Raw genomic sequence first — 25,888 nt, 5'->3', positions numbered from 1 at the left:
CTGAAGTCCAGTGAAAATAGAGCAAATAATACATTACAAGAGAGGTTCCAAGAGAGAAGAAATTCTTCCAGGGAATTTTCCATCTATACCAAACACAAACCCCCACTAGAGGGAGCCAAATATTGTTGAGGCTCCGGATAGTCAGTGCTATGCAAAGGTTTTCGGCCCGACCAGTTTTTGTTGTTTTAATGTCTATCAAATTCTGCTTGGATTTGATGATGTAATTGAAGGCTGGTCTCATATATTAGCAAACTTCATACAACATGTGTATGTTAAACAGGGCTGCAACAATTCAATAGATTCATCAATTATAAAATCGATTGTGAAATGAATCGCAGACTATTTTTATCTCAAATCAGGGTTTTCATTTGGGATAATTAAAACATGCGCTCTGATTTTTCAGCTTCTTAAATTCATCTTTCAGTAGGGACTGATTCTATGGACCAAACAACTCTTGAGGAATCTATTAAGAAAATAAATGTCAGTTGCAGGGCAGCCCTGCATGTAATGCTCAAGAATGTCTTGAATAAACCTGGAGAGATAAAAATTACTGTGGGTTTTTTAATGAGGATTCCACTCCACTTTTAAGAGAGCCGGGGGTCATGAATTTGTGCAAGTATACGGGTAGGTCACACAAAATATTTGTTGTTTTTTTTCTTCTGAAAAATGTGTTATCTTACTACAGCATAAATCTTTCCTGTATTTTGTTTTGCTCTGGCAGTGAACCACAAGCATGCATGCTCACATGGATTTTGGCACACAGGATATATATTATTTATATTTTGCATAAGGTTCAATTTCATGTAATTCTTACAAGCAATGTTCTTCAAAAATGAAATCAGTTTTTCTTTTCTGTGGTTTCTATGCAGGATTCATACATTTTGAATATAAACAACATAAGATAATCCTTTCTTAGTCGCACAACATGGAAACTTACAAAAAATAGACTCAATAGAACTCATTAATCATGTTACAGCAGGTAATAACAACTGGGAAGTGGGACTGACCAAAGAGGGATCCCAAAAGTAGCCTAACTTTTTTCTTCCAGGTCATGTGACCCGTGGCTGGCAGCCTTCCAGCAGAATGTGGGTTGGTTGTTTTGGACGATGCTCCTAAACCGGGTCAAAACATGAAAATATGTCAATGGTAGTGACACACAGAGTTAGTACGAGCAGGTCATTTCACATAAAGTTGGTGGGCGAGTCACAGGAACCTGCGTGAAAACACAGTTTAATATTAAGTATTCTTGTTGTCCACTCACAGACTCATAACAACCACTTATCTCAGTGCTGAGCACCCCCCTGACACATCAGACAAAGTGCTACAAGAGTAATCATGAAGGGTTGTACTTCTGGACATCAGACTAATCTGTCAAAATGCCAGGGTGTTACATTTATTGCTCACTAATTTAGTTTGACAGCTATAACAAAAAACAACTGCCTACAGAGCGTTTGAAAAGGGTTGGCTCCAAACTGTCAGAAACTTCAGCAAAATGAATGACCTTCATTGGACTTGATTTAATGGACGATAACGTAGTAAACTAATGCAGAGCCTAATGTGAACGAATAATAAATAAGTGAACATACAAGCACGTAGCTACAAAATAATCAGTAATTGCTAGTGGTTGCTGTCAGCGTAGGTTACAGTTGCATGTGTTCAGTGAATACATAGGTTTCTCATTGAAAACATCTCACTCCACTTGCACAGATGTTCAGGACTTGACGAAATTATGCTGCAATGCGTTTGCAACGTCCCACATAATTCACAACAATTTAGACACCACCACCACATTAATTATAACCAGCCTGTGGAAATATGTGTGGCTGAAACATACTTGACTTCAATATCAGAGATAATGTGCTTGATATAATTCAGAGCCCCCCCCTGCATCTGAGACGACCATAAAAGTGACTAATGAAATCTGAAACTCGCAGCTGATGATGATTCACAGGAGAGGTTTGTATTGGGATTCTGAAAGAGATTACTGAGGGCGAGTGGTCAGACTCTATTCATCCTGTTGAGGAGGAATGACGTCAGGTGGCATTGTAGAAGAAGATTTGAGCAAGATGCACCGGTGTGGAACTTTTGTGCATTTTTGTTGTTGTTGAAATTGAACTGCAAAAATAGTTGTGACAAACACACTAGTATTTATCTTTATAAACTGCAGTGTGAGACTTTAGGTGATTTTTTTGTTGTTGTTATTCTGCCTCTGTTAGATTTTTGAGAACAGAAATTATGTATTATTAGTTTGATGCCGAGTCTAACAAACAGTAATATCAGACCTGACTGAGGGAGTGCAGGGGCGGGCGGGGCCAAGACGCATTTATCCCATCATACTGGTGATACAGCAGGTTTTTTCGGAGCAGTAGAATTGACTTCTGAAAGTTGTTTTGTGTTTTCAATCATACTCCAATCACGGCTCCATCTGTACTGACATGAAATGAACCACTTCCTGTGTGCAGTGCAGAAAACACAGAGCTGTATGGAGGAGCTGATCATATACCAATTGCCCCCATGTAAATGACATTTGTTTATCTTTATAAGTGAGCCATCCAAAAGCAACTCTGACATTTAGAATGACTTCTCTAGTGTGACCGATGGTAACGGACAAGAGCAGAGTCAAGTGATTTGTCATGGTTTGAATCCTCCATGAACACATTAATATTTATTGTCATTGCCAGAAGCAAAGTTGTCCATTTTAAGAGCAGGACATGGGCAGAAGCCTCCAGGACAAGTGCAGGGCTGTTAAACTCGCACAGCTGGAGCAGGTGTTGAGGGTCAGAAACTGTCATGGGAGCAGGATTTAGACAATAGTACTGTGCAGGGCTCTCATGTGCTCTGTGACCAGTTACTTATTGAATGTGTTTAGGTGAATTCAATTCAATACGACTACTTACTTTGCTGCGCCTCGCCAGCATAAGCGTTTAGATCAAATCGATGGCGGAGCTGCTGTTCAGTGGATCTGACAAAGAAAGGGAAATGTTGCTTTAAAAGGCAATACAGCACATCTTAAAAAGTACACCATGCACAACATCTGCTGTCACAATTAATCTTTCAGTTTCAGCTTTGAATCACACCAAAAAAAAAACAAAAAAAAACATTAAATGTCTCACTGTTTCTTACTTAGTGCAGATGATTTCACAGTCAGCGCACCAGGGGGAGGGGAATCCCTGTGAAAGATAAGAACGTATTAATTTTGCCTTCACATTTTGCTCAATGGCTCATTAATTTCCAGCAAGTGTACAAAATACAAAATAGAACACAGATGTATGCACAGTATACAGCTATTCTTCTTGGGACACTGCATCGACTTCCAATTATTTGGACAGCTTGAACAACGCCTTATCCCCCAAACTTAATCGAAAGCAGTTAATACCTAACCCTAAACTTATCCAGTTCCACAGAGATTTGATTCTGCCTCATTAGGACCAGGTTTTGGTCTCCATGAGGACGACTTGTCCTGACAACGTCAGTGTTTTTGCCAGAAAAAAACATCCTAAATAGGTAACAAATACAAGTACATATACACACACATACATTTGAGTTCTTGTGCGTACAGACAAGCCTCTTTTCTTTAGAAGGGAGTGACTGCCCTCTGGTGGTGCTTCATGTGGCCAACACCATTCACTTATACTTCATTTAATGAGTGCTTTGTGTGCTTGTTGTGACTTGTGTAAAATAATACCATTCAGGATTAGTCATGTACATATACTGGGGTGTGTGAGTTGGTATATAGAGTATGAACAGTAAAGTGGATTAAATCCATTTAAAGAAGAACACAAGCATTCAGTGACAGTGAAATCGCCAGTTATTTTTTCTGAAGAGATTAGTAGTATTCTTCTTTTTTGATTGATTGTCATATTTTAACGAGTTGTATACATATGTTTACTTCAGTCTCCCTGAAGTACATGCAGGTTTATGTATATTTACATGTTTTTATTTTACGTTTTTATATGGTTATTGCTAATTAAGAACAATAACAAAACAACAACAAATATTGATACATGCAAAACAAGCATGAAAATGTCAACGCTTACATGTCTGAAGTGAACGCTACTTTAAGGTATTTTGCTCAGTATTTAAAAGAATGACAATGGAAAAGTCACAGAAATGTGGAAAAAATATTTGAAAGCTTCTCAGGACTAAGTGTTAAGTTAATATATGCAAGCTCCCACATAATAGTTTTAGAGCGGTTATATTTTGCATATATCATATACAATGAGCAAACGACAAAAGGCGAGAGCGCGCAAGAGAAAAGAGAGAGCATGACCTCACATAATCTAAAATTAACACACACGCACTAATCTCATCCTCAGAAGCGAGGTGGCTGGCAATCTGATCTTTCCTTAGCTTTAGCGCCGCAGTGGGTTCGGGGTTGGGGGGGGGGGGCCCAGAGGTGAAACTCGATTAGCAAGCTGCATGAAAGTCAACGGAAAGGCCCCCAATGGGTTCCAGTCCCCTGACAGTATTAATGTTTAATGATATCTAAAAAGGCTAATACACACAAACACACACACAGGTTCCCACAGCTATCATTTTAAGGACACACAGACTTCCAATATTTGGACAGCCTAAAAATACGCCTCGTCCTGAACCATAACCAGTTAATGCCCAACCTTAACCATAAACCCTAACAAACACAAGTACACACACACACACACATAGACAGAGAAACTCATCCCCATTTGCTTTTATACTCTAAATGAATATCCTCACAATATCATCACCCCATCAGATTACAGCACTGACCCCTATCTGCTGAAGGACTCGCCCTTCACTGATGGTAAAAGCATCTCATGCACACACACACACACACGAAAAGGAGCACTGTATTTAAAGTATGTTAACAAAAGAGGGTCTGAGGTGTGATGTATAAAGTCAGCGCAGGGTCACTGAAGACGGAAAGTGTGAAGGACAGAGGGCAGACAAAGTGTGTCCCCGTGATAGGAACAGGAATAAACAACCCAGCTCCATAAATACATTTAAAAAAAGCCTTTTTACAGAAAAACAGCAACGGGGGGGAAATGGTGATCGTCTTCTGCTGCACCGCACGTCACAAGATATAAAAGGCAGTAATTAAGCAAGTGAGAGGGGAGGTAGCAGAGTGCTATATACACTCACTGGCCACTTTGTTAGGTGTACAAGACATTAGTATCAGGGTAAGCGCTCAGTGTGGTCTTCTGCAGCTATAGCTATGAATCTGCTTCGAAACATGTTGAGAGACATGTTGTGTGTTCATGGATGGTTTTCTGTGCACTGGACATTTTCTCTTTTTTTGGACCATTCTCTATAAACCCTCGAGATGGTTGTGTATGAAAATCCCAGTGATCAGCAGTTTCTGAAATACTAGCCCATCTGGCACCAACAACCACGCCACATTCCAAACTCGCTTAAATCACCTTTTTTTCACATTCTGAACTTCTGAACAGCAACTCATCTAGACCAGGTCTACATATTGTACCTAAATGCACCAATTTGCTGCCCTGTGATGATTATTTGCACCTAATGAAGTTGCCGGTGAGTGTATATCCTGATATATATATGGAAAGAAAAATTTAGGCACCTGTGAATTAAACATATTATGACCTTGATTTATTTGTGTTATGGCAGTGGTTCTCAAACTTTTTATACCAAGTACCACATGAGAAAATATTGAGTTCTTGTCGTAAGTAACACCATTATCACCAATTTTAAAATACTGTGGTGTAAATAAGTCAAGCAAAGTCAGCTACAGACTTTTCACAGGAGGCAGATTTATTCTCTCTCATCATCATCATCCTCCTCCTCCTCTTCCTCACATATACTTCACACACTGGCATCTTGAAATTAGATTAAGATGGAGCGAGAGATAAGGTGACTATTATTATTTAATTTTAATATTATTGTTATTTGTTTCGTTTCTCCACTCCAATCACATACCGTGGTATATACAGTAGAACAACATTTCTCCAAGTACCACCAGAGGAAGCTCACGTACCACCAGTGGTACATGTACCACAGACTGAGATTCATTTAAAATAATAATGGGCCACACATTGGAAGTCTGCTCCCTGACCCCAATGACAGCACTCAAATATACGAACGAGGAAATGATATTCCACCTTGGTTCTCCAAGAGCACAGTTCAGTCACCACATGGGTCAAGTGAGGCTGTGCAAACCTGGTAGACTTTAATTACAACAACAGGAGGAAGACTATTTTGAACAATGAGATGAGCTTAAACATGTTATTGATGTGTACACAGACAGAACAGTGAGACACACAAAAACATCTGAACATGGACATCTCGTAACGTATTGACTTGCTTTCATGAACCTAGATTTCCTTAAATGATATCAAATGTGAAATATGTTGTTAAAGAAAATGTTATGATATGTGTCCACCCACCACATAATCTCACTGAGACAAGCAGGGGGTGGTGCAAAATTAAAATTCAAGGAGTATTATGGTCGACCTCCGTTTTATGTTTCTTTTACATATTTTCCTCCTCTGTCATTTGAAGAACACAGCAAAGAGAGTAAGGTCAAAGAAGATTTTTTCTTCACATTTTTAGTCATACAGATCCCTCTTGGGCTGCACCTATTACTTACTTAATCGATTATTAATAAACTACGAAATTAATTGACACCTATTTAGATAATCGATTAAATGGTTTGAGTGTTTTTCCAATAATTCGAACGACTTTTCAGCTTCTTAAATGTGATTATCTTCTGGTTTATTTGCTCCATATAAAAAAGAAAGACATTTAAGAACCTTATCATTTCCAGATTTGGCAAACGCTGATTAACATATTTCAAAATTTTCTGTCCTCATTAACAAGTCCTCAGTTCATCGTGAAAATAATTGACAGATTACTAGATTATGAAAGTCATCGTTAGTTGCAACCCTAGTTCTCTCTGGGAGTGGTTCTGACAAAATGGAGGTGTTATAAGGAAATAGTAATGAGGGATGTCTGGGGGCAGTGAGCAGTGATTTCATGTTGTGAACTGATGGTATATGAATTCAAGTGCATTAACATGAGAAAGCTGAAATGAGAGGCTGCCTGAATTTGGAAAATGACACTATGGCATGTTTCATGGTGGTTGTTTCTGGTGCCTTGTAAACAGAAGATGTCTTAAGTCTTAAAAGTGGTTAAACGTGTGCAAAATATGTCTGCACAACAAAAGCGAGCCTATAGCCGTCCGGGGGAAAAAAGTTTGCTTGTGCTTGCGGTTACAGAAGCAGTTTAATTTTGTGAGTACAGTGTTTAAATGTTTCAGGCTTAAAGCCATCATGGAAGACATTTACTGTATAGCTGAAGCTCGTAACCAATGTGTCATATATCATATACAGTATATACTGTACTGGAGTGAAGCCAATACAATGGAAAGCAGATTGATGGCAGCTTTTATTTTTTTGGACTGCATCATGGTAGTAATGTCATTTTTTATGGCTTTACTTTACTACTTTAAAAGAAAACTTAAACAGCAATGTTGCAATGTCATATGAAGAGATCACAGTAATTGAGATGACTAAGATTAAGTCTATTAGATAGATGTGAATCTATTACTGTTCTCATAGGGCTGCAACACTTAATCGACTATCGATCGATTACTTAATTAATCGTCAACTAATCAACTCATCAGTTTGAATGTTTCCTTTTATAATTAAAACATTTATTTCAACCTTGTTTCTTTGCTCCATAAAACAAAGGAATCATTAAAGACATTTTATTTCCCAGTTTGGCAAACACTGATCAACATTTTTCACGATCTCTGACATTTTATGGACCGAAACGATTCCTCTATACTCGAGAAAATAGTGGACAGATTGATCGATTATGAAACTAATCGTTGGTTGCAGCCCTACTACTCTCCCATTGCAGTAATTATTATCATTTATTAAGACATTGATTAAATTGTTTGTTTAAAAACGATGCAGCACACACACACACACACACACACACACAGGACCACCATGGAATAGGAAGTTCTCTCACACACCTGCAGTGCACACACAGCAAAACAACCACGAATGCATCGGTGAGCATATACACACACATACACACACACACACGCCAATACATTCTCAAGGACAGATGGACACACACAAACACACACAAGCAAAAAAAAAAAAAAAAAACTTCAGAGGAAATGCTTATGCTTCTAAACACACTCAGGAGGGGCTGCACAGCACTTAAGTAGTCACTTTCACACACAAAGGCCAATCACGAGAGCTTAGCTGGCCCAGTCAAGCTTTTTAGCAAATGCTGCTCTGCTGAAATCGCTCGCCTTGTTAACCCTGCACGCCACTGAGAGCAATGCAGCTCCATCACTCAAGTCCGACTTGTGGCAAATGGTTTGCTTTGAAGTCTTTGTGTGCGAGACGACAAGGCCTTGTCATTTGTGAGGGGGGGGATTAGTCATGCTATGTTTATTGCGGAGTGTGCATCAGTCTTTGCTGAGTTTAAGGGATTTTTTTCTGGGGCTGAAGCTGTAAGAGACCAAACGTGTGGAAAAAAAACAAGCCATTACACAATAGACTTCAGTGAGTTTAGCCACTCTGCTGTGCAAAGCATCAACGACTGATTGTAATTATCTTACTAAAGCATAATAATTACATGTAGTATACAGAGGACACGCACACATGCTGGGTCACATAGCACCAGCAGATCCTACGTACGCACTTCATCGCCTGACAGCAGCTGTGATGAACAGGCAGAAAGGCGAGCCTCTCTGGGCATAAATATGTCCAGCGTCAAGATATACAACCAGCAATTCCATCAAGCTGAAGCCTCGACGATTAGCTTTTTGCCCCTCGCTTGCCACTCGACGCAGGTGCGGTGTGTAGTGCACACAGACAACAGCGTGTCCCTCACACATGATGCACACTCACCGAAGGGGTCAAAGAAAGGATATATAACAAAATGGGAATGTGAGTGTGTCAGGAACGTTCTGCACACGCAACCCAGTCTGAGAGAAGTCACTGAGCTGAACCACGTGAAAAATCATAAGTATAATACAGCACAAGCACATTAAAGGTTACAATCGAGGTATATAAATGCAGAATATACAGTATGTGGGATAAATAGTCAAATAGACACTAGCATACAGACTAACATAGTTAGTAGTTCTTGTTCTTTGAAGTGTTACTATAAGGTTTTGATACATTATCAACACTTACTTCACCAAATGTGCTGGAACACTTTTACTGATAACATGGCTGCCAGCACTGACAGAAGGAAAAACTGATTTTAGCTGCTTACCAAAAGCCTCACCTAATCACATACACATACATACTTGTTTGCCATTTTTTCTTATCATTAAACAGCCGTTTCTGGGTGGAAAACTGAAGTTTATAAAGCGGTCTTTAGTTTGTGTCACTGGGGTAAATCAGTTAAAGATTTCTGTATGGACTTTGGTGTGGGAGAGTTATCTGCATCAGCAGCATCAAAGAAAAGCATTAGCCACTGCATATTATTTGTAAAAACATTAATATAATCTAAGAAAGATACTGGATTAGTCTGTGAAAGATTTTCAACCAGCTTCCTCTGATATTGGCAACAAAAGAGACGAGTTAAAAATGATCAGTTTAAAGCCACTAGTAAAGCTACAGCTAATGTAGGGTTCCTAAAACTTAACATTTATACAAAATATTCTCAAGATTTTTTGTTATTAATTTTGATTTACCTCGTTAACTGCCAACAAAAACATACCACATGTGAAATATAATGTACAAAACTCTCAAAACTAAATTCTTGATCGCAAGACTGTGACAGACAGACGGACAAGCAGAAAACCTAATGCCTTGGGCCGTTGACTGTCACTATCAGAGCAGCAAATTAGGGAAAATATTTCTTAAATTAACGGCATTACAAAATCTCAGCTTCTGAGGCATTACAGTGAACATCTATGCCACGCATGCTGAACCCTGAAGGGAAATGGAAAACAAAGACAAACACGGAATAAATAAAGTCTGAGTGACCTGAAGCCTGTCAGGATAGTTTTATGGGCTGTTGTGTTGTCTCATAAATTACTTTTTCTCCAGCTGCTGATTCAAATAAGGTCATCTTTGGTGACATCTGTGTAAATGAGCAGAGATACACACGGGCTGGAATGCTGATCATTTCTGATCAGACACAAACATGATTTAGTTTATATTCTTGTGACCGACTGTCACTTCACTGATCACTTTTATCAAGTCAGGTCAAAGACAAACCTGCGTCTTTCTGCAGTGGAGATTTGTTTGTCACAAAGTCACATCCTACATCGTCTACTGTGTGGAGAAGCGTGTTTGTTTTAGATCAGTCTATTAGACTGATCTAAAGTTTTGTTTCACCCCAATCTTGAAGCTTGAGGAGCCACAGGTGTCTTTGCATCATAACATCTCTTCTTTTGTTTTATAGGTGACACAGGTGACGCAGAATAACAGACCGTGTCACCCACAGGTTGTGGTCATTTGCCAGATATAAGTTTGGTATCATCAGCGAAGACATGCAACTTGATCGATAAGTAAGTTTTGCTGTGCGAGCGGCCATTCAGGAACCACTGAGTTAATTTTATAAGCATTTACAGTAGATTTACAGTCAAAAGATTGTTTCAAACCGTCTTGATATGTAGCCTAAAGTCATAATTCTTTCTCCTGTTACTATAGGGCGGCATAGTTCAATAAGTGGAGCAGTCGCCTGGTTACCAGACAGTTCTTGAGGGAGTGTGTTGAAACATCCAAGATACAAAACTGTGCCATGAGTGCAAATCAATGCAGTATTCACAACCTCAAACAGCGACATTTTCAGAATGCTCGAGTTAAAAAATTGTGGCATTGATAATATTTTTTACTTGCGCTACATGTTACAAAAGCTTTATTAAGATGTTTTTAACTGCAGTCGATTTTGCTCTGACAAGAATGATTTAACCCTCTTTATATTTATGGCTGTAGAATTGTCAAAAAAATGTTCAATGAGTGAGTGCTTCTGCCCCTTTTTTCCAAGATAACTTTCACTTTCGATATCTGGCAGTTAAACTGTATAGGAATTCACACGCTGGTGAATCTTGTTCTGTATCCTCAGTCCTAGGGCTACTGTAATGACAAGTATATGGGCGCAAAGCTCTATTTCTCTGCTTCCTGGTATCCATTCATCCATCTTCTACCACTTTATCCTCCACATGAATGTCATGTGCTTAACTCAGCTGACATAGGGCAAAAGGCGGGATCACATCCTGGACAGACCACCACTGCATAGTTTTTGAATTTTCTAGATATCACAAACAGTCTAGGAGTTATGGTAATACAGAGATACAAAGATCATTGTGACACGCCTTCTCATTTAGTGCAGAATAATTGCTAGCTATATTGTTAGCCACTGCTAATAGAGTCAGACAGCTATGTTAGAATTAGCGTAATAGCTGCTGTTCTTTTACTGCAAACATTTCCCTGGATTTATTTGAATGAAAAAGCTTCTTATTTCTGTTTGAATGCAGCACAAGTTGATTTCCTCGTTTTTTAATTTTTCTTTCTTTTAGTCATCACACACAATTGGTGTTAAGTATTGTACATTAGGCAAAAAGATATTTTCTTGTGTGAAGACTGACGTGAAATATGAAAAGATTAACAGCAGGGCCGTCAGAGTTACCGCATTAATTACAATTAATTAAGGGCCGACCTTAACATGTTCTTTTTATCCCATTAATGACGCACTAAGTTAATAGAAAATTAAGAAAAATTAATCCCTGTTAGGGTAGTTTAGCTTGTTATTGTATTTCACTGCAATATTTTTTGCATACATCTGTAGACGGAACGAAGAAAACAATCCTGTTACTCTGCTAGTGTTCATATATTTCTGATTTAATAAACATGGATTTCAATAATGTGTCCAGTGTGTCCCTATACCATGCAAACACACAGTCAGCCAAAAAATAATTTCCATACATCATGAGACATGAGGCCACTTATGTGCATAGAAATAGCACAGCTGTTTTTCCCCCTTACTGGTACAATTTTTCTGCAGATGAAAAGTGTCAGCTTTAATAAATCTGATAAATTACCAGATGCAAACTGTTGACCAGTCAATTTTTCCTGACAGGTTGCATTACCTGATTTTCTCCTTTCCATGAAGATGTATTGCAAATGGAGCTTGATTGCTCCCCGAGGTGGTGAGCTACAGATTTCACAATGTTTAATTTAGGTTCTTACTCAAGATCTCATGTTGGAGCCGGTGTTACACACATACTGTCTTTTATTATGAATATATTCTTTACTATGGAGGTCTTTTCAGGGTCAATAGTGGAAAAGTGGAAAGTTAAGGGTGACAACAACTTTCATTTTTATAATCGAATAATCCAAACAATTAGTTGTTCGGTCCATAAAATGTCAGAGAATGTTGACATATGTTGATCAATTTCCCAAATCTGAAAATTATTCAGTTTTAATGATGTATTTGTTATATGGAGCAAAGAGACCAGAAAGATTTCACATTTATGAAGCTGAAACATCAGATAATCTTTTTGATTATTAAAACTCAACACTCAGTCTGATTATTCAATTATCCAAATAGTTGCTGATTAATTTAGTAAGTGATGCAGCTCTAAAGAAAACTTTGTTTTACAACGGATTTTGGCAAACTAAATACACTTGATATGCTCTCTTACTAATTTCTAAGAATAATTTAACATTTTTTTTTTCATCTTATGTTTATATGCTTGCATGCAGTCTGCTTCCTGGTTGACCTTTTATGCACAATCTTTAAGTAATTTATTAACTCTATAAATGAAAAAATATGAATGGACAGACCCTCATTATCTCCTGATAATGAGGGTCTATTGTCAAAACAAAGCTGTATGTTCATCTCGATGTCCATTAGCATGCAGTAAATACCTTAATAATTATTAATACCACCAATAAAATGGAGTACATTTATTATTTTAGTCAATATCCCTGAGGTTTCTGGGAGAGAGCGAGTGTTTCATTTTGTGCAAAAATATTAATCCATACTTCACACCTTCAGCAAAGAGCCTTTCCTCTCAAAAACTCTCTGATGTGCCAGTCTTCAACCACTTAATCCTCAAGAGGGAGGAAAATATTAAGAACCACCTGCAGTTGATAGTTCTTAACACACACACACACATACATACATAGATGAATACTCTATACTAGATTCTTGACACATGTATAGAGACATACATTTAGAGCTTTCCTGGCTTAATATCCATTCATTTATCCTGTGCAGCATTTAAGGGGCTTCTCTAAGAATGCGCAGAGAACATTTTAACCCCTAAAAATAACCACACTAAATATCCCCAGACAAGTGGAGTTACAAGGGTTGCAAAGTGACAAAAGCAATATGTTTGTCTGCGTGTGTGTGTGTGAGAGAGTGTGTGCTATATATGATGTCATACAGCTCGCTCTCTTGCAGAACAACAAAGGCGAATTAGCCGATAGATCAAGTTCCATCAAAATCTGGGTGTGTGGAGATCACACCATGCTGGTTCAATAATCTGTTTCCACTTTTGATTCGCCTGCAGGGAAACAGATTGTGGCTCAGCTCTCAAGGAGCAGTGCAAAATGTGAGGGATAAAAAAAATAAATAAAATCTTCTTACACATTTTGTGCTCCACTTGGTGTTCCAATGTCAACAGACTGAGGTTGCATGTTGCAGAAGCGTTGTTTATATCTTGGCGTGTCTCAAAATGTCACCAGGTGACAACACACGACGACAAGATAATGGTGTGCACACGATTACAGGGCAAATGAGAGGGAACGCCATTGTTGCACACCAGGCCTGTGACAGTATGACTAGTTGCACTCATACAGTTCCAGTAAATGAATAAGAGAGGATAAACAGATGGTTTAAGAGAATTTGCTTCTTTTTTTCCCTTCTAAATGTGGAAACAAACAAAAAAAACAAGGGGAATAGGAGTGAGCAACAAAGGTAGGTTTGATAGCACATAACAGAATTCATCAACACATCCCCTGGGTGGTGTGTATTGCATTTTTCAGTGATTAATAAATTAGGATGTCCATATGGGGACGTGGAGAAAAAAAATATCACAATGTGGGTTTTGCAGACCTGCCCCCATTTCATCACACAGGCTGCTCCCACGTCCCATCAAATCCACTAAGGAAGACATTGAGTAAATGCCAGCAGCAGCACCACCAGCAGCAGCAGCAGCGACCTCAGGAAGTATTTTGTCAAGCTCCTGAAGCGCCTGCCTCATTTTCTACCTCTGCTTAAGCTCACTCTGCTGCGTTTCTCGCTGACTTTGCAGCCCTCATCTGCAGATGCTTCAGGAGCTGCACAAAAATACAGTATATACAGTATATGAATGTGTGTGTGTGTGTGTGTGTGCGTGTGAATAAAAATAAAGAGAGAACTGAGAAAAACTGTGTCAGGGACACAAAGCACTGCAATGGCATATTTTTCCCCCCTTCTGAACAGATGGGTGCAACAGAGGAGAAGGACTGAACACGGAGAAATATGAAACCACATGCTTACAGAAATAGACATGGCCAGTTAAGTCATAATATGATAACAAAAGAAATAAATCCAACAGTTGCTTTAATACATTTGAAGCTAAGTTTATCTTATTGAGATTTGCATTAAGGTTAACACGATCACACCTTGCATAGGGCTGCAACCAACTGGTTTCTTTGCTGCTGAATATCTTTGGTTTGTGGACAAAATTAAACATTTGAGGTTTGAGAACACTGATCGACATTTTCCACCCTTTTCTGCATTTTATGGACCCAGTGACTAAGTGATTAATTGAAAAAAATAAACAGATCAACAGCCCAAGTCTAACCTAATAGACAATGAAGGCTTTATAGTAGATTTTCATTTGCTTTATCAGCGGTCTTTTCAGATTACGGTCAAATGCCAAAAGAGAAAACACATTAATTGTAAGTAACCAATGCTTTACGAGGCTATATTCAGAGATACTGTAGAGAAGAGCCAGACCAATTACATACTTTTGAAAACCGATTCCATTATGTAGTTTTTATGTCCTTAGGTTTTCTTCCCATTCTTTTAGATAGGGTCTTGTTGGTCTCAAATATCTCAAACACAATAAAAACACACAATTTCACCATGTGACACAGACTGTAATTTAGTCAGTCCCACAGACACTTTCACATTCACCTTCCTGTGGACGCAACCAAATGTGTGGCTGAATATCGTTACAGTGTTTTTACTCCTGTTCACCGTGCTGTTCACAGTGCCTATTTGTTTTGGTAAATCTTCAGTACGAGTTGCACTCATGTCACCATACATGTCCACAGTGTCGGCTGAATCAATGGGTGAGTGTCCGCTATGCTCAGCCTCCAGCTGGGGCCAATCTGTTGGTCAGGTGTGGCTCGGCGGTGGCAGCCATGGCCTCGCCAGCAAGCCAAGAGGACGGCCAAGCCCAGCCCTAACACAAAGAAGGACAACTACCCACAATAAACAACAGATACAAAAGATCTGTGGTAGTTCTTTAACACCAAAATGGTAATGTTTCCATGTATCTGGGAAGACTTTTAAATGGACACGCAAAAAGATTCTAAATGAACTGAAGTCAGCATGAACACATGTTGCTGGAAATTACGTCACCAGCAAAACCATCGTTTTCCTGTGGTAAGCCGCACCTGCTGCGTGCTCTTTATGTGTACCCTGCTGTAACAATTACACATATTTCAACATGCAAAATAGTTAAAATACTCTTTTTATCACAACTACTCTTTCAATACAATACTCTTTCTATCACGACTAAGGCAGCCAATAAAGATCAAACAGCATGTGAGCTTCACAAGACAAAACCTCAAAGACAGATACAATTAATGTTTTCCCATTGTTTACATTGAATGTCCACTTGCCCATGCATCTCCATGGCCACCAAGAATACACCAAGTTTTGTTTTTTTATTACTTATTAAAACTGTCGTGTGTAACTATGAATATAAATGAATGTTCGTTCCCACTGTACAAAGTAATTAAAACAGTTTTAGGTCATGACTGATGGAGACAAGGTAGAAGCAGAATAGCTACATAGTGCTAGTAAAGGAAGATGGCTGCAATAGGTTGGAGAACGGATTAAAATACCAAGAAGTTTCAGAAGTGAATTGTACTGTTAAAAAAACTGGATGTTCACGAGATAAATACTAATTGCATCTCGCTAGTAGAGAGGTGGGGATGGTATACATCATATAGAGATGCCAGCGTTGTTTTGATAATTACTCAGTATTCCTCTTTGGACCTTTAAAGGTATCCTAGTAGCCACTGATCAAGCCATTTTTCGATTCACACTATTTGACAAACATTATAGATTGCTGTTTTGGTAAAATGGTAGCATTCTGTTTTTGTGTTTAACACTAATGCATTTAACCTCATCGGAAGGGACTTTCCACATGGACCACAATGAAGGACAAAACCCTTACGACTGCTACCCTGCTCCACGCTGAACAATGTAAGCGAGGACCCTGTGCTGGCTGGATTATGTCTAAATAAAGCACCGGCAATGTATGAATCACTGTGTCACTGATCCCTTATGCTTCCCAGACAACAGGTTTGCCTTCCACAAGCTGTCACTGGCTTTCCACTTCTTTCAAATGAGGAATAAGGAGTTGGGAGAAATTGAGACTGTGTGAGGGAGAGAGGGGAGTTGACGTTCATCATTCGAGTGCCATGGCTTAGCCTAAGAGGCTTGAATAATCAGTATGTTAAGCTGCCTTGGTGTGCACTCGCACCTACCACAAGCTTACAAACTCCTGGGTGCTTTTTAATCAAGAGAGGCAGTAGCGAGTGCTGAGAGGCCAGGCTAAGAGAGGAGCTTTAAAATATCCTTTACATTTTTTTTACTGACATCCCCAGACATACATTTTCACTGAAAGCTGTACACACAGACTTTTTTCCTATACAATGACAACACAATACATTTATTGCACATTTCTGTTTCAAATGAATCATCAAGTACATCACAGAACAACCAAATGCAATAAAATGATATCAATATCTTAGATAAAAACTGAATTTTTATTCACAAGTAGCTTACTAATAAAACATTTAAGTACAGTACGCATTTGGCCAATATGTGTTCATGTGCATTCACAGTGTAGATTTCAACCATTTGTAACAACTTTATCCTGTGAATTAATTCAGTGTTAAATGTGTCTGATGTATTTTGCATGTGTCATGAGAATCAACAATCCCTCATATTTTTAGTCACACCAGCAACACTCTGCAGACAGCAATGCTAGTATGTCGCCACTATGACTCAAACTAAAATAGCTCATGTATTGCATATGGTTTTAAATATAGCGCAGAATTTATGAGTTCCTATAACAAGTCCTACCTCTACCCTACTCTTTAACTAGTGCCAAAAGCACGACAATTTTTGTATAACTCAAATTGTTTGCTTAATTAATGATCTTGGACAATCCATTTTTACCATATTCTGAACAAGGTGTGTTTATTTACGCCACCATGTTGGCAGGAAACGGAACGGTAAAAATGAAACACTCCAGTGCCAGTTTCAAGCCGTCATTGCTCACTGCACAATTTAAATCCACAGAGACAGAGCAACATATCGCGGAACCTGACAAAATGAATATATCTGACCCTTACAATGCTCCCAGGTGCTTTTCATTAAGTGTGGCATGATACCATTTTCCGTGTCTGATACCACTATCACAAACTCAAGTTTTTGGCCAACTATGAAGCTGTTAACAACACATTTCTGCTAGCCATTTCAAACCATTTCAAAGACATATCCATCTGTGTAACAATTATTCTTCATCCATAAAGATGCAATGAACAGCCCACAAGATGACTCGACTATTCATTTACTTTATTTATCTATTACATTTTTACAGTCTGTGAATAGCGAAGCATGCCACATGTATAGAATATTTCTATTGTATAGGATTTTTCATTGTTATATGTTCTACTTTTGGAAACACATTATTCCAGACACGTAGTATCCTGACAACTTTCTGATAAACTCTCAGAGGACCCTTACCTGACACAATAAAAGCATATAAAATAAGCAAGATACTAGTAAGCATTGGGTTTGGATCTGATAAAACGTTCTCCCCTTTGCTTGTCCTTATCAACCATCTTCACAGTTATTGGCCAACCTGTAGACTTACATACACCTGGGGCCCGACACAATTCTCCTCAGGTTTAAAAGGACATTCAGCGAACAATAAGCAAACACCTTTGTTTACACAGGGTTGAAATGCTTAAATTTATCATTTATCATTTACTTCAGACTATAAATACCATCTCAGAAGAACAATGGTAGTCAATGGAACCGTAAATGAGGACAATAAAAGGCTGGACTTTGAGGTCAAAGCAACAAAAACCCATCATCATCATAAGAAACACGTCTGATTTTTGCCTGCAGCATGGTGCAGGCCAACTGCTCAAATGTTCTTTCAGACAGGATTAAATCTGTGGAGGGATGAGCATATGTGGTTGGAAATTCTGACTCAGTGGGGGACGCAGGGTATAAAAAAACCCAGTCCCTTGCAGACTGGTGATTCATTAATTAAATCACATGTCGTTTGAGACACTAATAAAGAGCATACAATCATTCTCATCATTCTCTGGGTAAGAGTACATGGCTGCATCATGTGGTTTGAATATATAAGGTGAAATTATTTAAACTGTAAAGACCCAATTGGTACATATTTTACAACAAAATTGTGTATCTGTATATTTCACTTCAGTCCCTCTTTCAAAAACAACAGAACAGTTTTAGATTGACTCAGCATTTGAACTTCTGAAATAAAGTAAAAGAAGAGGACAGTGGCATGTTCACCCAGGTGTCATGTTCCCATCTCCATCACTGCTAATCACAACCTTTGCCAATAAAAACCCAAGTCTACTGCAGAGTCATTTGACCCGAGAGTGAATGCTGATTGTACCCATTTCATTTACAAGAAAAAAACACCAGTCTTTCAAAAAAAAAACCTAGAAGTCTATGTAATTAATGAAAAACTGAAGCTATTTTGTCAGTGGTTGGGGTAGATTCTCTGTATCTGCTTGAGCAACTCAACTTGAGTAACCTCATCCAGTGCACTCAGTCTGTTCTCATTGATACATTCAAGTAAATGTCTTTTAAACCTAAAAGAAAAAAATCATATAAACCAACAAATGACCTCAGCCCTTGTGCATCTCAAACCAAAACACTATCACACTCTGAAAATAGTGTGATAGTGAGCCAATACTTAAATGCTTCAACACATGTCAGTCGGGAACACAGCCAGAGTCATAACTGACGACATTCAGGCTCTAGTTTAATAAAATAAAGTAACACAAGGCTAATTTTGCCACAGAACTCCTCCATGGGTAAGTGCATATTGTCTTTTCATCACAACAGCTCTGTTAATTTAAAGCCGACAACATTGTCTTGTCACTTTAACTCTTGAGCTGGTTCACCAATCCCCCCCCTGCATGATGGAGTATAAAAATAGCAGTAGCACAGGGGGCAGAGAGGCTGCCTATTTATGACCATCCTTGACTACCCAGTGTGATGCTAGGAAAGCAGCAGGGTAGACCAGAGTGCTGTTCCTGCCCCACCTTTCCATTCTTAATGTTCATCCTCTTCTATATCCCCACCCCTCCCCCCCAACGCCGAAGACTCCATCGTCTCTGATTGATCTTGCAATCCTTCACTAGCTTGAATTACATTAGCCAGTGGCTTTGCACCAAGACAAAAAAGCTCTCGGTCTTCACAGATCATAATTCTCTCCAATAGCTTCAACTTCTAAAAAGGTGCCATGTTCAATTTCAGCCAGTGGCAATGCCTCACACCCCCAGCCCTCGCATTCTGATATGAATTATGACGCAGGATTGATTGTTTTTTAAGTTTACAGCCCAGCTCAGTGACAGAATGGTGCCTACCAATCAAACAAGGGTGAAGTAGGGGAGTAACAAGGAAAAAAGCCGTCAGTGGCTGCAGGAATCCCCGGTGGATCACAGTTTTGTGTCAGTGCCTGATCAACAGCATCGATCGAGTGCGGCTCTCTTTTTCTTATTTACAATATTAGCCACGGATGAGAACACACGCTCAGATCTCACGGATGTTCCCGGCATACACAGATATTTATGAGCAAGCTTACGGAGAGTTGCGGTTGGGTGGGAATCACAGGGTACCTCGCGATACATGGACCATGATACCAATAATATCCCAACTCAACAATTCTGTGATAATCAATATATTGCAAGACAATCATATAACGGTACATCAAAATATCTGTCAAACTGCAGAAAACAAAATGCCTGTGAAAAGTTAAAAGTGCAGGATTTCCCTATGTATTCACAACATAGGGAACAAAGTGCACAGTCTCACATTATCCCGCTGTAAAATCCCTCGGCCAGGTAACTTCTGCCCAAGTGTGAAGATGGAACCATTATCTCCTGTGACAGAAATAGCTTCTTTAGACATCAGCCTTGATGCAAAAAAATGTTGTCTAGCCCAAACTAATTAAGTATAGAAATGCTCTGAAATAAAACTGTAGATCACACTGAAAGACTCGGGGTCCAGACCATCAACAATGATGGACCATTTATAATCAACTGTAAGGATACAGACAAGAGGCTTTGCAACTTGGCACAAGGTCACCGCAACAGTGAAGAGGATACTGGTGGTTGAGAATAATTTATACAGGCTTAGTTCATTTCAACAAACGTAGAAGCCAAAGGAAGCGGTGATTTTAATTAATTTAGGACAGTGATACATTTCTCTGCCAATAGTTGCAGGATGAATTTGCTGGTTTTGGTCCATTATGTGAAAGATGTTGATCGAGATGATGGAGTGATACATGAGCTTTGTCTGCACTATGACTCAGCTGTGCTGTGGTCTATGAAATGTAGTACAAATGTATGGAGTATGCAATAAAATATATTGATTTTATGTCAGTGTCAAAGTTTTCTGGAGTTTCATGTTACTGTGTGTTTAGATCCCACAGATTTCTTGCTTTTTGGGTATTTTTTGGGTATTTTATTTATGTGTAACAATCGGCATCAGTTGCCATATAAAACTTTTATTTTTTTCATCCAAAGCTTTATTTCGCTTTAGTTCATGCACAGTAGTCCTACACCACAGCTGTGCAGTCAGGGTAAGGGTTAGGGTTAGTCATCAGTCATGCTCCAATCACCACCACTCTCACACCAACACAGTCCATTTAAGTAACACTCCTCCATCACTAATGTCTTGCTACACCGATGCTGCTTCACACCACTGCCACGGCTGCTGCCACCCCAGCCTTCACCTCTCAAGATCATTGTCTGACAGGCTCAAAAGTTCAAAATGTTATAAATAATGTCTTTTTCAGGGCTCACGGGGGATTCCTGCATTGTGCTTCCTGTTTTGGCTTAGTAAGCAGCTTGGGCCATCCAGGGTTTGTGCTAAAAAGCAGGGACATGCAGTGCCAAGTCTAACTGCATTTCCATTTGTTGCAATAAATGGTTTGATATACAAGTGCACTGCGGACACAAAACGCAGATTGGAGATACAGTGTTGTTCAATCAACGTTTATCAATTTTGTATCACAATCACTTGTCATTGGACTTTAATTTTATCAGATGGAGGAAAAAATAAAATCATCAAGATGATTATCAGCATCAGCCATAAAGAAACCCATATCCCACAATGTCTAGTATAAAATATGACTGGTCAGCCTGGAAACAAATGGGGCTGCAACCATTAATCGATCAACTCGTTTGAGTGTTTTTTCCATAGTCAAAAACAAGCTTTCTGATTTTTAGCTTCTTAAATGTGAATATTTTATGTTTTTTCTGCTCCATATAACAAAAAAAATAATTAAAACTAAATAATTTGGGTTGTGACAAATGCTACATACTTAACTCACTAATATTTCAGAAATAGCTATTCCTATACCTATTTTGAACTAACATTTGAATTTTATACATACTTTTATAAAAAAAAGAAGTAACATTTAGATATAAACTTGTCCTAAATAAAATATAGATATTTTCTTTTGTGTGTGTTTTGAAAGTTTGCTAAGGTTGTTCTTGGCCACACCAGGCCTCGGTCTAATATGTATTATGTAATGTATTCAAGTTTTTCTAGTCTAGACTTTGTCATTCCCTTTTAAGATTCCAGAGTGGAGTTACAAGTCTGAGGTCAGCATCATCTCACCAAACACACAAATTCCCCCACAGCCCTTTTGTCTGTGACCGTTTGCCCTCAGTCTCTGTGGTCCACTAACAAGACGGCAGCCTGTCAATGTCAGTGGCCTTTTTCACACTGTGCCAGTCCCCACCCCAGACTGAGCCAGGCCAGCAGGAGATCCGGAGAACGGCCTCGAATGAGCCAAGATACAAAGGGCCAGCTGCTTGCAGAGCAGTGGCTTTTACAAAGAAGGAAGTCGGCCTTACTGAATATACTGGATACATGCAGTCACACTTTTTAAATAAAAAAGATCCATATTTGTTTACATATCTTATTACTCACAATTCACCTTATCCTGTAATAAGCCAATGAGGTCATTTCCCCATCTTCAGCTTCAACCAGAAATCAGAAAAATGTGCAATATATTATGCAATGTCATAATGTAAAACTACTCCTGACACTGCGAGCCGCGCTCTTTGTCTGCATTAAGTGCACACAGCTCAATGTAAGCTTGAAGCAGTTGCTTTATTTGAAGGCGTGCAAGGGCACAAACACATCACAGAGGCTCATAAATATCTCATTCTACAAGGGATTTTACGTGCGCATTCTTATGAGGGCTTACGCCGAAAAAGTTGATGTGTGGTAAGTGCATTAAATATAGCTGCATGAGAGCTGCCGGGCTAAAGTGGAGAGGGAAAAAAGAGTCATGTGGAAGAAAGCACATGCCATTCTATTTTCCTTTCGTAGCTTCGTCGCTCTTTCTATATTAATCATCCCTGAATGCAACCACTCGGTTTTCACGTGTTTCAGATGTTTGTAACGTGGAGAAGTGGAGATTCAGTGAATTTATTTTGTAATCTCAGTGTGAAAGTAAACTATTCAAAAACTATTCATTCATTCAGAAAATTGGTAAAGATTTCAGAAAATGTGACTAAGTATTTCTTGTCATTTAATTTCAGTCCTTCTGGACTCTAATTCAGCCTAAAAGCCTTGTGTATCAACAAGGTTTTTTTAATACACAAAGGAATAATGGAGTCTTGTTTTTTTGCTGTAGATTTGCTTTAGCATTTGGCCCAAAGCCATTTGGGAATCTGAGACAAACATTTGCATGTTTATTCAAGAAGTAAAAAAAATAAAAACAACACACACCCAATTTACACTTCCTAATAAATCAACGGGCCACCAGCTAAGTGATATGTGAAGCCAGTCGACAACATCATAAATATGCTCTTTGCTGACATATTTACGGTTAAAAACATCATAAATAGCCAAGCAGCATATTTTAGTCAGGGATTTCACTTTTCTTCACCCAGTTCTTCAGCACAACTGATCACAATAAAAGCCTTTCGGTGAAAACCGGTCTCTCGAAGGACATCCCCACGATTCCCCAGAGCTTTTTTCCCCCCTCTCACACACAGTGTCTAAATTAAGAAGCGATCATCACCGACAGAAAGGTCAAACTATCTGCTGGAAAGTCTATTTCACAGGAAAAAAGTCAGATTTAAAAAGGTGCAAAATACAGAACTAAGCACCAGCACGTTGGACTAAATAAAGGTGATTGTGCACAGACCATTTATTTTCTTATTTTATTTTTGGCATTTTGAGGGCTTTCTTTGGAAGTAAGAACATTTTTTTGCCACCTTAACTATTGCTGTGTTCATGCTTAACCCGCGGATGTGTAATCATAACAAGGGAAATCATGTGCAGGACATCCTGAGCTCGCTCAAGCTTTTGGGAAACACATTGTGAATATGACAGGGGAGTTTTCAAACAAGTGTGACGTCCAAAGAACCAAACCAAAGAATCTCCACCAAAAACTAAAGAATCATAACATCAGCAGAAGAACTTGTTGACATAACTGTTGTGTGATCCAATTTTCAGATATGATAAAGCTGTTTATAAAACTCCAGTCTGGCATTATTGATGTCTGAAGCACTTAAGAGGAACCTCTATCTGACACACACACGCACACACACAATCCACTTCCCCTTCCTGGGAAAGTACAGGATGTGGGGATGGAGAACTAAGCACTTTTTTCCCCCCTGCACCCCAGTTGCCAGGAATGCTTTATGGGCCATAATAATACTGGAGTTCTACCACCGGAAAGACGGCTCAATTCAATCAAGCAAGTCACTGCCTTGTAAAGTCATTACACTTTGTGCAATGTCATGCGTTCTGCAGCCAGTGGACAGTCCTGCACTCTGTCCCGGCATTAGAAAAGCAGCCTAGCGGAAGCACGTGTGCCTGCTGTGACACGTCAGCGCCTATAAATAGTCAACACCAACTAACGTAAACACTTCACAGAAATCGATTAGCGACACATTTTCAAAGATACAGCATGTTGTCGTTGTTGACTCGTGCCGTCGGCACACATGGAAATAAAAGAGCGGATTCCCTTTCCGGTTGAATTTGCACTGGAGGGGATGAGATTGCAAAGGACACCAGAAAAGAAGATGAAGAGATTGTAGGGAAGGGAGGAATGGGGGAAGTTGATATCAGGGTGGAACATCAAAAGAGAAGTGCAAGTGACCTCACTGATAACATCTCCTGCAACTATTTTTTCCAAGAAATGCTACAGGGTGGAAAAAATAAACATATGCAAACAGGACAAGCTGAGAAACAAGTGAGTGGAAAGAGACGACAAAACAAGAACAGCAGTTTCAGCGTGAAGGAAGTGAGGAAGCAGGAACTACTTTTAAAGCTGTCAGTATGCACTGAAATAAGCAGAGTCTTACCTGCTCAGAGGCTGAGGCTGGTGGGATGGAGAAGTAAGGAGAGTCAAAGGGTCCCGGGGTGGTCTGGGAGGCAGGAGGGGGTGAGGTGGGGATCTCGGTCCGGCTCGGAGCAGGGCTGGAGGGTCCAGGAGAGGGGAGGAAGGATGGAGTGACAGGGAGCAGGGAGACGGGGGAAGCTGAAGGGGGGGAGAACAAACGCTGCTTGCCTCCTCCTTCCCTTTATCTCTTCTCTCCCTCCACCGAACACACACACACACACTCCCTCTCTGACACACGCTCGGAGGCAGACCCCAAAAACCAGAGTCACTCAGATAATAGGCAGAGAAAGAGTCTTTACACATTTACACACTCCACCACAGGGAGAGGATGGGGCGAGCTCTCCTCCCACTCTCCTTTCAGGCAACCAATGGGAGGCTGCAGAGACGCGTCAATGAGCCAATAAAAAGCCGAGGCAGCCAGTGCCTTGCCCCAGCCAATAAGTGCAATAGCTCATATCCAGTTGGAATAATTACCGTATATGAAAGGAAAAGCTTCCCTTCTTTGAAGGACAGAGTGAGCGTTGCACTCTAGCCAGTGAGCATGATTTAAAGCCACCACAGACATTAGAGTGATTAGATTCTGGACCACTTAAGCCAGCACAATATCCCAGCATGCTTTTCCACAGACCTGGCAAAAGCCCTGCAACTGCACAGGAGTATCACTGATGTGTGGTCAAAACCCAGACCACTAAAGGCTGACTGGGTATCATACTTCAATACTTAGGTGGTATTAAATATTGAAAAAAAATGTGTGCTATTCAATATCAAATTTCAATGCATAAGGATTTAATCTTAACAGCATTAATGAGCCAATAAGCACGCAGCATGATGCTGTTTGACCAAGATCTAACGGTGCTCGTGATTGGCCGACTCAAAGCATGCAGGAAGTCACGATGTGAGACTCATTCCCTAAAGGAAAAGAGGAAGTCAGGGCTTAACATGTGAGTGTGTGTTTAATTATACACTTAACCAGCAAAATGAATACAAGAGCAGAAAGTTGTTCTGTGTCCAACTAAAAGAAGATGATCC

General features: G+C 39.4%; 1 protein-coding gene across 3 annotated transcripts in view; it reads right to left on the bottom strand.

Annotated features, from left to right (window-relative positions):
* pcbp3 (poly(rC) binding protein 3) overlaps positions 1–25,888 on the bottom strand; it is a 61,897-nt gene that overhangs the window by 27,870 nt on the left and 8,139 nt on the right. For 2 of the 3 annotated variants that reach the window (XM_058622471.1, XM_058622474.1), the window contains exons 1-4: positions 24,822–25,148; positions 3,124–3,170; positions 2,898–2,962; positions 1,008–1,112 (exon numbers count right to left, since the gene is read on the bottom strand). The gene's annotated coding sequence lies outside the window, so the exon portion shown is untranslated. Of the gene's footprint in view, positions 1–1,007; positions 1,113–2,897; positions 2,963–3,123; positions 3,171–24,821; positions 25,149–25,888 lie in introns of those variants that run through there. The other variant, XM_058622472.1, reaches the window with a different exon arrangement.

Source organism: Solea solea, chromosome 2, assembly GCF_958295425.1.
Source record: "Solea solea chromosome 2, fSolSol10.1, whole genome shotgun sequence".
In the NCBI taxonomy this organism is placed as follows: Eukaryota; Metazoa; Chordata; class Actinopteri; order Pleuronectiformes; family Soleidae; genus Solea; species Solea solea.
This window is presented reverse-complemented; position numbering and strand designations above follow the sequence as displayed.